Raw genomic sequence first — 14,571 nt, 5'->3', positions numbered from 1 at the left:
GTAAACACGCAAGAAGTGAAATATCTTCCTGACTTACCTACAAACTGCTGCATCAACAAAAGATAAAACAAACATTGTTACATGTAAACCAGAAACCGCATACCTTCAACCAGACTTTGCTTTGTTCAGATAAGTGCATGAACCCATGAAAACAAAAGAAACAAAAAAGTTCCAAAACGTTATGAACCAAACCAAAAACAAATAATGTGTTCCTTAGTTTGTGCCTGAACTGTCCACCAAATTTTATGTAATCTGTAAAAAAAGAAAATCTTGCCCACAAAAAAGGTCAATCGAGCCAAAAGATCCATACGCCATATGTGACATTGTGTTTGCATACTTTTTACGTTTGAGGTTGTGTGTTCAAGCATGTCTGTTATGTCACTAACACGAGCGTGTACTTTTCTCAAAGAACATGGTACATTGCTCTCATCGGCTCATTCTCAGTCCATCCATCCATCTTTCTTTCATCTTTTTTATCAACGACCTTTAAATCAACTGTCACTCCCTCCCCACGTTGACTAAACCGCTGAGACATGTGTTTCTGGTTTGAAAACCTGCAATATAACAAGCCAGTTGGGGCAAATATAGTTCCAGGGCGCTGAAGGGGACTCACTTGGCTATCATTTATAAATGATGTATTCTGTGGTCAGCAGAGGGTGGAGTTATGGTTATGGCGATGGTGATGGTTGAGGGAGGTGAATGTGCCAGAGCTTTACAGCCCAACGCTCATTAGACAGAGATTTACCCACTTTTGCCTAGCGCTATCTTTAAAGCCAAACAGAGCATGTCATCTGAATGAGGGTTATTGCTTTTTGCGGTGGGGTTTTGGGGTTTTCTCATCATAATGACCTACGTGGAAAAGAGAGAGAGACAGAAGGCAGGAGAGGTACGCAAAGAGGGAAAGAACGAGGGATGAAGCCACAGACAGATACATATACAGAAAGGTATGTAGAAGTGCATGTCACATCAAGCAGACCTAGGGGTAATAAAAGACTGTGGTCACCAGCCCAGAAGAAAAAATAAAAATATAATTCACAATATCTTTATTAATTTAAGTTATACTTTCAAACTTTATCTCCCTACTCCATTGTCAGAACGCTGTTCCAAAGAGCTCTTGACGAAAATATAATCCTGGTGAATACTTAATCCTGTTATTTTAATTAAACATACTTGAATTTGAATGACTCAAAAATCAAAATAAGCCTAAAAATACTTCTCAAGTAATTTAAAATAAAATATAATACATTTAAACTGTGTGTAGGGCTCTCGCGATAACGCAAAATTTAAATGCCGCACTATTGGCAAGCGAACCGTAAAGGATGACAAGCAAAAGCAACAATCGGTATGTTCCTACATTTCAGTGCGGGTTAAATGAACAAATCAATGGTTCAAAAATTTGACAAGCAACACGACTTTAGAACTTGGAAGCTGGAAGTTTTGTCATATTTTATGTTGTTTTACTGTTTATTTTGTAGGTTAGCTAACTTTGCATTAGCATATTGTGCCGCTAATTTGGACAATAGACTAATGTTGTAATATTGAGAGACAGTTAACAGAAACTGTGTGACCGTTAAGCCTCATTTGAAGCCCACAAAAAAAAAAGACTGTAGCAGGTTGAATGCCCGTAAAAAAAAGGCATGGTCAGCCTGCAGGAATGAATTAGCTTGGCAACATTGTGTAACTTTGACTAGTATGCAGCAGCTAGCTTGGTCAGACAATACAACTGCAGTGTGTGGCTCGCTAGGTGGTGAAGTGAGATCCATAGACACACTTACTATGCATTATTGCACCAAATTACTTTGCAAAAACAAAACAAAACTGGCAATAAGACCGCATACCACTGTGGAGCCACAATAAATCACTGCAAGGGAAATTACTTCACCGCGACAGCCCTAGCTGTGTGCCAATGTTCTTAAAAATTACATTTAAAAAGATGTCTGAGATCTAAAAATATTCTGAGATCACACGACAAAAACAGGCAGTGAGAGAAAGACAAAGAGGGGGGTCTCTATAGACTTTAAAGCCTGTTTGTAACCAGAGCAGCATCTCCATTTAGCACTGAGTTTCAATACGCTGCTCTGACTGTAATGGATTTTAAATGTGGCGAGAAGGAAGGCAGCAACATGGCAGGGGGATTACCTGAGTGAGTACAAGTGCTGTTTTTAACTTGTTAGAGGGTAGAGGACCCATATTGAGGCCAATACACACACACACACACACACACTCCCCCCAACACATGCTGTCCTAGTTTTCAAACCCCTCTTCTGGCTCTGACATGCCGGAGCATCCATCTCATCTGCAGGTCACCCCTGTTGCCTCCAAGGACAAACAGCCCATTAGCTAAATGAGCCTAGGGTCCCATGTACCTGTCTACTCACACACACACACACACACACACACACACAAGCAGGTATATACATTGAATTGCAAAGACAAGTCTAGGCACAGAGCAACACACATAACAAAAAGATAATCTCAGTAAACATACGAAAACGGTTGATGCCCACACACACACACACAGAGTTCTGAATATTCTGTGCTGCAGCTGAGCAGTAGCCAGTAGTGAGTTACTCAACAACAACACGAAAACAGTCACTCTGTTTCTCTGATAAACAAGGAGGGACAGCAGCAGCGTGCACAGACACACAGATGTGTGTGAAATTCCTCATATGTGTACACATACCTGGCAAATAAAGCTAATGCTGATTCTGATTCTGTTCCCAAAGTCATAAATGGACATTGAACCTTAAAACAGTACTGTATTTTAAGACATATATCACGTAAGGTGGAAGGCTCTTTTCACTCGAAATAATAAAAATATCATATTCTTATTTAGCTATAGCTTTGCAGATCATTTTCGTTTTATTTTTCCAGGTTTTAAGGTTATTTTTAATTAAAAGGATCTGGAAGAATTGACCCACAATTCCATTTATCAATTTAAACTGACTTTCAACACAATCATAGGAGTCTATTTCATGACAAATGACATAAAGTTGGACCTTTCCTAAATGACATGAAGCCCCAGACAGCATGATGAACGTACAATAAATCCCTATTTGATCATTATACTATCTGATCACAGCTCAAATATAAATCATCACACATCTATGTAGAAACTCTATCTTTACAAAAATCCCACCAGGAAAACGTTCAGGACCAATGTTCCTTCTAAGCTGATACACTGTTGACCCACTTTTAAAGATTTATTACAATGACTTTCCAACATCTTCGTGTCATTCATCAGTCAAGGCTCCACTTTGCACCCTGAAATTACAGTTGAGACAAGCGGATTTGAAAGGTGTATCAGAAGTAGGGCTATACTTTGTAGTTTAGAGCTTGCCCTTAACCCCGCTCGTATTACTGCCTTACTCCTCATTTCAGTACAAAACAAAAAGCACTTGTTTCATTTTTCATATTACAATATTTTCAACAAAAGTCCATCTGGGGATTGTTATTCCTGGATCCCGTGATTCTGTGAATGGTTATTGCTCTCTGGGGTGCAAACAAAAAAAGAAGAGGAATCTCACGCAAGCGCACATTCCCGTTTTATCTGATTTATCTAAAGTCCCCATTGGTGGAAACTGAAGTGGTCACAGGAGACTCAGCGTTTGGCGGTTACTCAAGTGGACCCAAGAGGGAAGAGCAAATACAAATGTAGGACACGGGAGCAAGGTTCCTTCCTCGACAGGCAGTGTTTATGTAGGTCTATCCTGCTAGCATCCTGCCCCAGCTGGGACTCACTGTTCCTCTAATGGAATTCTGGGTCTTTGAGTTTATTTAACTTGCAGCTTGGAGGTCAGTGTACGTGGGGTGCAGCTCAGGCTGTTTGGACAACCTGAGTGTGGAAAGATTTTTATCTATATTCTCTGAGAGGTTATTTTAGGATGCTGGTTACTGGTTTGATCAACATGTAAGAGATCATATGCTTATGTTTTGTGCAAAATGTTTGTAGTCTAAATATTTATTCAGATTTTTCACAGTTTTGTAAAAAATGTAGGGTGCTTGTCCTACACTTGGGGAAAGGCAGCCAGATGATCAGACTAGCCTAAATTTACCCATAGAACAAGCACCGTCATTTGTTATATTTGATTGGTTGTCACTCTCATGAGGGAGGGTTTTAACTAATAAGCCTGAGGGCCGTGTCCCCAGATCTCTTCAGTTAACTTGGTAACACTAAATTGGTAACACTAAATTTCCAATTTTGTCAGAGAGGACAGGAATTATCAAAGCTTTAGTCTGTTTGGTTTTCTTATCATCCCCTGCTGCCCTTGAACAGCCTGCCAGCCTCCTGAAATATGTAAAATGGCAAAAAAGTATTTATTGCTGGTTATTTTTCATCATGAGTGACATTGATCCAAAAGCTCCAGAAGAAACCTGGCTAAACTACAAATGAATTTAAATTGGCTGTTTTCAATGAGGCAATTCATCACATTCAGTGGAAAACAGCACGGCAACTGCAGCTCCAACACAAGTAGCTACAACAAGGACATTTCATTTTGTTGTTGTTGTATGATGAAACCACAGACCAGTACACACCTGTCTTGAAGACCTCGTAGCGAACAGAGAAGCCCGCCCCGTGTGTCTCATAGTCGGAGACAAACTTGATGAGGAGCTGGCTGCCGCTGGAGATGATCGGAGACGGTGCGATCTTCCCGCAAAACTTCCCCAACATGGGTGAAAGCTCATCTCCGCCGTTGTAAACCTCCACGTAGTCGTACCTGTAGGAGAAGAGAGGAGATACAGGTTTAGATTTACACTCTTGTCAAAAAAAAACACGTTATTATATGAGCTCATAATTGATTTTTACATTGACCTATCCCAGTGTCCCTGTTTGCTTGAATGTACAAAGCTGCTGAACATATGCATGAGTACGTGTTCTAGGTTATCAAAAGTTGAATAGTTATTCTGTGATTACTGGTAGTGTTATTAAAAGAGGCTTTCCACTGATCTTACATGAGAAAGTCAATCTGCTACGAACAGAAAGCTGATGTTACTAACTGGAGGCCATAACAAAGGATGTCATATCTGCTTTTCTCCAACATGTTTTGCTGGCACTGAATGCTTTCGGATTTTGACTGACTTGAGGCGTTTCTTCAAAATACCAATCTGGTCAGCTGACCGGCTTGGTTTGCAATGTTTTATCTTCTTGTCCTTATAGCTGATGCCACTGTGGCACCCTAAATACCAACAGCTGTCTCAAATGAATGATGGAAGATTGCAGCAGCACATTGGAGCATTTCACAGTGAAGAAAATTCTCAGATACAGCAGCTGTATAATAAATCACTGAATGCATGTTGGGGGAACAGCAACATCTGGTTGTCTTCTTTCCTTTGCATGGTGAAAAGATCAATATTTACAGTATTATCTCAACAGACTTAAGTGTGTCACAGATAGTTTGTGAGGCACCATGATGTAAGGCACATTTCAACTTAAGAACAATATATGTAGATCAGAATGTAAGGGAACATGTGAGTGGAACGAAATGATATTTCTCTCCCACAAGTAAGATATCTAACTGTTATATATATCCACTGGTCTACATCAGAGGTGAGAAATGACAATCAATCAATCTCTTTATTTGTCCCCGTAGGGAAATGACCTTGCGTGCCTGTTTTTAGCTTTTCCTGCTGGTAAGAAAACATCAGCTCTGTGTGGGGACAAAAGAAAAACAACATCAGATTTAAGAAAGTGCAGTGTGAACGGAGTCAGAGAGTCAATGCAATTGAACAGAGGCTACTCTTTCTAGGACTGAGACAGGGACGGGCAGAGGGAGAGAGCGAGGCAGCCATAGAAACATAAACCCATGACAGTGTGAGGTACTGGGAGGATCTGAAGATCCCCCTGAGCGCACTGAGAGACTTCATCAGTCTCTGCCGTCTGTGTGGACCTCCCACCAGCGCTGCAGCACCTCATCTTTTACCTGCCAACAACCCTCTGTCCACCCACTGTCCACTTCACAACACCTCAAGTGTCTAAGTGGGCACTCTGGAGGTGCATGCTGTTTGTATGTGACTTCTGGAAGATATGTATTGCACCTTATGTTTGGCATCTGCAGGCACACTTGATGTGTTTTGTACCATGTATGTAGGCTGCTGTATATATGCTCAGCAAAGAATTCACACAAGTTGAAGTGCATTTTTAAGTGCGTAAGTAACTCAAGTGTGTTCGTGAGTATGTATGTAAGTGTGCCTTGATAAACACCTCCCCTCCTCCACTCTCTGTGCTGCGCTGTAGCAGACTGACTCACAGAGCCAAGTGTGTAAGAAAGCATGGTGGGATGCAACGCGAATTCACGACTAAATGGCTGATTATACTACAGACCACAGCTAAAAAAATACCTGTGACTCAGCAAGCAAGAGGATAATGCCTGACAAACTGTTGTTTAGCAGGGTGTCTCAGCTCTAAATTTTACGCTAGATCTTGCGGCCCTTTATAGCCCAGCAATGCCTTCTTGTGCTCATGTTGCATATACGTCCATGAGCTGTGAGCAAAGAGTGATGTTCCCTTTTTTAATTTTAATAGTTTACAGAAGCCTGGGGAGGGAAACTCTCAAGTATTTCACAAAAACAAAGGATTTAATTCATAGTTTTCACATGACGTCACACTCCACTGAAAACGCTCCCTTGGAGGACAAAAAGACGTTAATTTCTGTTGCCTGCGAGCCAATAGGCCTATGCAAGTGATACACTGTGACTTTGAGTTTGTTACTTTTTGCGTTGCCAAAATGCTGGATGGTTGTTGTGCTTTCTGATTTACTAATCGAGGAGGAGACAAGCCTGTCTCATTGGAGCGGCGGCAGGGAGCTGGCGGGTTTTAACGGTAGAAATGCGGCAGCGGGTGCTGTAACGTTATATGGATCGGATATGACCCACACTTGCAATTTGTGTTCATATCTCTCTTTTTCGTTGAAAGGTGATCCAAATAAAATTTACTGCTTTTGCGGCGTCTCTACAGGGGAGTCGCGGTGTGAGCTGCTATGTTGGTCTGTTGTTTTGCCCTCCAGGTCACCGCGCATGTCACGTGACTAAAAACTTTGAACAGGAAAGTTCATTCTTGCCCTTGGAAACAGCAGTTGACTTTAGAGCTTTAAGAGTTCCAGAAGTCGAAATTAAATGGACCTTAAGACCTCAGCTGTGCCCGAAATCACCCACTACTCACTATATATAGTGGACTATATAGTGAGCTGGCCATTTTGTAGTGCTGTCTGAATGTATAATGAGAATTGTTATTCCCTTTATAGTCCACTCAAAGTATCCCAGAATTAATTTTGAAAAGTAGTGTACAACCGACAGCCACTAACCAAGCCCTAGATCTCATCATGCATTGCACTGATAGAAAACAACAGTCCACCAATCGATTGTCTGACAGCAATGACGTAATTAACAAGGTAAAAGAGTAGTGTCCAAAAGTGTTCATTTAGCAAGTGAGCTCGGTATATAGCTCTCTACACACAACTCACTAGACAGGGAGTAGTGAGTGAGTGGTGATTTCGGACACAGCCCTCATTTTGTCAACTGATCGATCTTGACCCCCACATCGGGAACTACTGCACTAGAAGGAAAAGAGGATGTGTCACTGAATACATGTACCAAAACGTTTACATTTCTAGGTGCAAAAAAGTGTACAGTTATTTTTAGTTAACACGTCATCATACCTAAACAAGTAAATAGGTCGATTGTCTCAAAACGACACGTACGAGCATTGTAAAGTACAATCCAGTGACAGGTACTGACAAATACATTGCGTACAGTGCGTAAGTCATGTGACTTAACTTACCCAGAAAATGTTATTTAACTTTAAATAAAGCTGACTTCTGTAACATCACTGTTGTCTGGACGTCTCCAGTGGAAAACTAATCAAAAAGCTTCCTAACAGATAATCTGTGCTGACCATCAGACTTGACTCAGCTTCAGATTCCCCTTCTGACTGACAGGATGGGAAATCCAAGTGGAAATCAGTTATATATACATTTACAGCACATCGTGTCTAAAGCTTTTGTTTTTAAATCTGACATTCTTTCTGTTTACACATTTGTTTTCTGTTATTGCCATACTGTCTGAAAGCCTTTGCCTGGTGAGTAACTAAAGCTGAAAAGGGTAAAGTACAACAACAGAGAACCTGGACCTGAGAGACCATATCAGATGTGTTGTCCTTGAGCAAGACAAAAAATCCATACCAGCTTTGGGGTCTCTGTGCTGAAGCCAAGCCTGACCTCTGCACTCTCTGACAAGAGAACAGAGAGTTTTCCTTAAGAAGCTCGGCAGAATATCACAATATTCCTTCAGTCTGGCGGCTTTCTGATCAGCAGTAAAAGCTCTCAGGTAAGACTGTGTGGAATCATAGGAATGTATGTCTAATGAGACCCTTTCCTCCAGAAGTACAGATCCAAAAACAGGCCTCCTGACCAAGCCAGATAAATAACCGTGCTACGATTTTTGAAAAGACAAAAACACCTATAGCGTTTTCACACTGTGAGAAACGTCGTCAGCAGGTTTGGACTGAAGCTCAGACAGTCAGCTCGTCTCAGACTCAAGGAATTCAGGTGTTGACTGCTGATTTTCGTCATGGCACACAGACATAAAGCTTGTTAGGTGGTGGTTTTCGAAAAAGTCTCTTCGTGAGTTTGATGCGGGAAATGTGTTTTTCTCCCTCAAATCTCTTACAGACATTGCTTATTTTAATTTTGTAAATCAAAATGTGGTGATTGTTTTTATGATTCTTTACTGAGACCTGATCACTCCAGTAGAATCTAACAGAGTCCTATAGGAGCAGAGCCCAAACCTGTACTGCGCTGAAAACAATGACTATCAAATTAGATTAATGAACAACATGAACAATTAGAAAAACATTTGTTATGTTTTCACACTGTCAAACATGCAGCAATTCTCAGGCAAGTCTGTTTACACACATTATGTTTCAGCAGTGCTGACAGCTCAGGGCATAAACAAGTGTTTTCCATGTTGAAATCGAGGTATTTGAGCCGGAGGTGTACAAAATCTGTCCTCTCTCTCTCTCCTTCCATCTCTGACTTTAATTGGATCTCTGTCTCTCAGTCTTATTCTCCATGTGTTCGCAGATGGCTTTACATGCCCGGTGAGAAATGGACTTAAGTGCTCACTTGTAAGGTCTTTGTGCCGATGGTGATGTTTAGGTGATGGCATTTTTATTCATAGCATCAAACATCCACCTAGCTTCCCTTCCTCTCTCCTCGCCGCCGTGTCTTACAGAAGCTTATAAATTAAGGGCCATAGGGAGAGAGATGGAGAGAAACAATGTGTGTGTCTGTCTGCATGCAGATGGCTACACTCACTCACTCACTCACTGCAGCCAGTCCTGGAGGCAGTCGGTGTTTACCGAGACAGGCCGTTTAATGAAGTGGGTCTGTCTCTTCACACTCTAGTTAAGGAGAGTCTCTCAGTCTGCAGCCCTGCAGCCCCCTCTCCATCCCCTCACATAACTCATTAACCACATTGGCTACTCGTGCCCTCAAAATGCAGCTCTCCGTAGCAAATGCCTTGCTCAAGGGCAAAACAAGCGCCATTCCATCTGGGGGCCCAACAGCAGATGTTTAAATGAACATTTCTTGCTATTAAGTGGCACTCCAACCCACAGTGATGTACAGAACAGTAAGTGTAAGTTGACCAAATGTCAAACTTAATAAGCGACTAGTGGCAGGAAGAGCAAGAGAAGGTTGAGATGTATTGTTTGCAGCATTTTGAGCAAGTGTTAAACTGGAAATATGGAAGAATTAGAGAAAAAAATATTGGTTTGGTAACCATATCACACTAACTGACATAAAAAACATAATTGATTCATAAATTCCGTGGAAGCTTTTACATTTGCTGTTTTTAATGAGAAAAATGGATGAAGAGGATATGTGCTGCTCAGTTTTCAAAATTTTAGTTTTATTTACCCACTAGAACCTCACTAAACAGAATCCCCTCAATGTCCATCCATAATAACCCAGATGAATAAAGCTCTGAGTTTATTAAAATGAACAACAAAGATAAGGATTTTTTTTATTAAAAATGCAAATGCACCTGTACAGGAAAGTTTAAACATCTTCAGATCCATGACAACTGGCCAAACATTTGTTTTTTCAACAGCGTCTATGTAGTTTCATGTTCTCCCCCACTTCTGAAACCAAAACCACAAACTCAATTATTTCTGTCAGAAATAATGATTTATTTAAATTATAAGAAGTGGGTGTTTAGCATCAGCAGCAATTTCCAAGGCTGAAGAGAAAAAAAGAAAAGAGTAACACCTACAAAAACAGATAAAAATAAATCAAATTAATTAGACAAAGAATCCAATATAAAAAAATACAATTATTAATATTTTCATTATCACCCACACAGTTTGATAAGTGCTCCACCACTAAGACAAGTGATACAGTAAATACAAAGCCAGGAATTTTCAAACAGCGCTGCATTCCTTCCCAAGCTACTGGAGTACTGAGCTATAAGCAAACCCGCTCCACTCATACACTACAACTCATTAACATACTCCCCCCCCCCCACACACACACACACCGCACACACACACCCCACACATCTGGACATTATCATGGGAACATTTATTGGGCGAAGTTTGAGCTGTTGTTACAATTACCTCCAGCAACGCAAAGTAGAAGCTGGGAATGACTCAGTGTTTCTGCAGAGCAGCATCACACCTCTCTCCCTCCGTTGTTCATTTATTCCATCCACCTCTCTTTCCCTTCATCTGGATCTGTCTGTGCAAACACTGTCTGCTCTCCACCTTCCTCCCCAGACATAAAATAATTCTTCCAAAAAACTTTCCCTTCTCTATAAACCATGTGGCTTTAAAGGAAACATTCCACGTTTGATCCACCCAACCCAATTTAAAGATTGATCGAATATTGTAATAAACTTTTCTTCAACAGGCCTCATCTACTTCTACTTCATGTAGTAATTTCCTTCATTACCCAGAATGGCTTTCAACAACCTTAGGCAAAAGGCATGAGCTTGTTGCACCCAGTTGCTGACAGAGAGAGTGATTGTGCCAATAACATCGGGAGAGTGCTTTCTTCCACTTGAAAAGAAGGGAATCATGCCCCTTTCTTGCAATCCTTCCACCGTCCACTGAGGCTGGTGTGTGTGTGCATGTGTGGATGCTTCTACCTGTGTGATTGTAGAACGTCACTGAAAACTGGGGACTTGAGACACCTACACCTGAAGTTTACTGCTGATACTTTAAATAGCTAAAACATTTTTTTTATTCATGGTAAGAAGGAGCTGCACTAAATAAAAACAATGGTTCATTCAGCTGCTTTGTGGGATGTCATGAATCAAAAACAATAACCTTTTATTATTCTCTATAAATTCATGATGAAACGTGCTTTAGCGTGCAAACTGTGTGTTCAGTCCTTTTTGGTGTGAAAGCATCACCCAGCAACAGGAAGTAACAGAAGAAACACTCACCCACAAAAACAGACACACTTTTGCCATGACCACTACACTTCTGTGTGAGCAGATATGTCCCCACAATGTAGGAAATACCACACCACACACAAACACACACACAGAAGCTGTAGGCTACAACGTTCAGATTTTGCAATACATGAGTGGTTTCTGTGTTTTAATGCCGATGAAACCAAAGTCTGACCAGTCGTTCCGAGCTCTGCTGGGAGGCTACAGATGGCACGTGTGTGTGTGTGTCGTATCTGAGTGTGTGAGCAGAAAACACACTATGATGCCACCTGGCATCACACACACACACACACACACACACACACACACACACACACAGTTCATCCCTCCCAATTTCTCACCTCCTCCATGTTAACCAAAAAATCGACATCATCTCTATCTCTTTTACTCACCCTCACACACCACAGCTCATGTCATCTCCCCACAAGTAATACTCTTAGTCAGTTTCCTGCTCTTTGTCTCTCTCAAATATCTGTAAAAATACTCACTTACTGTATTCATAGCACACCCATATGTGCCCAAATTTGTCCAGTTATACTTGACACACAAGTGTACTTGATACACAAATGACATTCCTGACAGTGTTAAGATCCACTAAACCGACCAATCACAGCCTGGATGGGGCGGGACATTTAAAAATATTGACAGATAGGTGTCATTTCCACTGGGGACGGGTCAGAATCAGTATGTCTCCATCACTTTTTGAAAGCTTTTGTTCAAAATGTTCTGAAAAACAGCAACAAGAAATGTTAAATTACAAATGAAACAATGGACAATAAGAAAACATGCAATGCAACTGAAATATAGAAGAAACAAATGTGCATTGTCCAAAAGCTGATAGCTGACTGGCACCTATTTTTTTCCACTTCAAGCACTGGATAGCAGGTGGTGTGGCGCTGAGCTCCGACACAAGAAAAGGCAGGGGTCAAACGTTGACATTCACCTGGAAGTTCGGTTTTGTGTGAAACTTGCCTCCATGATTACAGAAACAAACGAATGCCAAGGTTGCTTTCTTACACAAGGATTGCTCACGAGCAATGCATACTAGGCTTGTGCTACCCTGCCTCCTTAAAAATTAGGTATTTAATACTAATTTGTTTTTCCAATTATGTTGCTATTATGTCATAACATTTTCTCATTATGTTGATAAAGAAAAACATAGTCTGGGAGGCATTAGGTTTCCATTTAAATGTATTTGCTCTTACAAATGAGTTCATTACAAATGTAACTTCAAGGAGACAGGATTGGCTTGTGATTGTTGTCACTCCCACAGAGACAAGCAGGAAGCCCAAGATGGTGTCCCCAGAGGGTGTTCACCATAGCCCAGTTCCTGAACGTTAACCTAAGTATAATCCTATCCCTGAAACCAAGCCTTAACGCTGAAACAGCCCTTTAAATAAGTGAGGACCGAACATTTCCTCAAGATCAAAATAAAGGTCCTCACAAAGGCAGAAGTACAAGAGCAAACATAACGACACGCTAATTGTTTAGAGCTACAGTATGAGCACCCACTGAACACACACTCATATTGTGCTCAGAAATAATCACTCGTGCCACCCATCCATACATCCACCCACACACATTTAATTTTATGACCATGACTGTTTGTCAGATGCAATAAACACACATTTCAAAACAAACAAAACACCCAAACGCTGGTTACATGATAACTTATTTGGTAAACCCGGCATCTGAGTGATGTTGAAGAACACTTCAAAAGAAAATGCATTCAAGTAAATCCTATTAAAACCAGTAAGATCATACACACACGGCCACACAAACTCCCTACTCTGCCCAAAAAAATTAAATTGGGCCAAGCAGCCAAAGTATGAATATCCTCATCCTTCACCTCGGCCGTGCAGATACAAAGCCACAGACGCACAATCCTGCTGGGAAATTAAAATGGAGACGAGGAGGAGGTGGAATTTGTTCTCATTTAGGAAGCCTTAATCTGACAGAGGAGGGAAGGAGAATGCCCCCCCCACCCCCTTCTTAGGCAGACTGTTTAGGGACCCTGAAGGATGAAATGAGATTTAGTGAAAAATCAAATGGGGTTTAATATGAAAAAGTTGGAAAAAATGAAAGTCAAAGTCGTATTTTGGGGAGTAGAGAAGTTTCTCCAAGTGTTGCAACTTTGCTTTAACGGAAAGTAGCTAGTTACTGCATCCGCAGTCTGTCTGGATAGCTTGAGACTTAAACAAACATAGAAGGGCGTTTCTGTGTCTGAAATCAGAGAAAGTCCAACTGTCTCCATCTGTACCACAGAGATTTGGGAGGAAAAAGGCCCTTTGTCAACTGACACTCAATCCACACCTCTCTAAAGTGAGTTAGGGGCAAAGCAATAAACACTGTGTCACTTCCACTGCACTTTGACATGCGTTAGCCCTTGACAAGTTCATCTGCATTCACAGAGAGGCCTGGCTGGCTATACATTCAGCCTCTTGTTCCCAAAAGCATGTGACAATAATTAGCTAGCTCTATTCAGAAACACATATAGAAACCCCAGCAGGGAATGCTTTGGTTTGTTAATGAGAGAGTCTAGTGGACAGGCAGACGGGAGGCTGATAGAAAGATAAAGATCTGACAGTTGGACTCTGAGAATCAGCCTTAATTTCAGAGAATGATATTATGAAGCATAAATGTCGGCCGGTGTTGTGACTTAACGAGTTATAAGAGGATAAGCACATTGGTCAAATTAGCTTTTCAGTCATGCAAACTTTAATACCAAAACTATTCTTCTGTTCTTTTGTGGCTCACCATAGCATCACGACTGATAGTGAGAAGCTAGCATTATCAACGAGATCTAGCAGCAGTGTCACAAACGTTTTTCACTGTCACCTTAAAGTTCAAAACAATGTTACACAAAGGTAGCATCAGTGATGAGGCTAGCTATATATGTATGTATATAAGCTAAAAACTCCAGCACAGTTAAAGAATGGAGTTACTCACTTGAAACAATGTCCAGAAAGTAGGCTAAACCTGGCTATGTCTAATTTATTGAGCTAATATTGCACGTTTAATTAGTAAATATGCAGGCAATATAATGAAAACATTACAACATTACATTTTTGGTGATGGCAGGTGTGTCTTCCTTAAATGTAGTTATAAACTTGTATCTTA

General features: G+C 40.9%; 1 pseudogene; it reads right to left on the bottom strand.

Moving 5' to 3' along the window:
- LOC119901712 overlaps nt 1–14,571 on the bottom strand; it is a 74,470-nt pseudogene that overhangs the window by 46,146 nt on the left and 13,753 nt on the right.

The sequence above is a fragment of the Micropterus salmoides genome, unplaced genomic scaffold (assembly GCF_014851395.1).
Source record: "Micropterus salmoides isolate LMB-PRFRI ecotype aquatic unplaced genomic scaffold, ASM1485139v1 Ms_hic_scaffold_14, whole genome shotgun sequence".
Classification (NCBI taxonomy): domain Eukaryota; kingdom Metazoa; phylum Chordata; class Actinopteri; order Centrarchiformes; family Centrarchidae; genus Micropterus; species Micropterus salmoides.
This window is presented reverse-complemented; position numbering and strand designations above follow the sequence as displayed.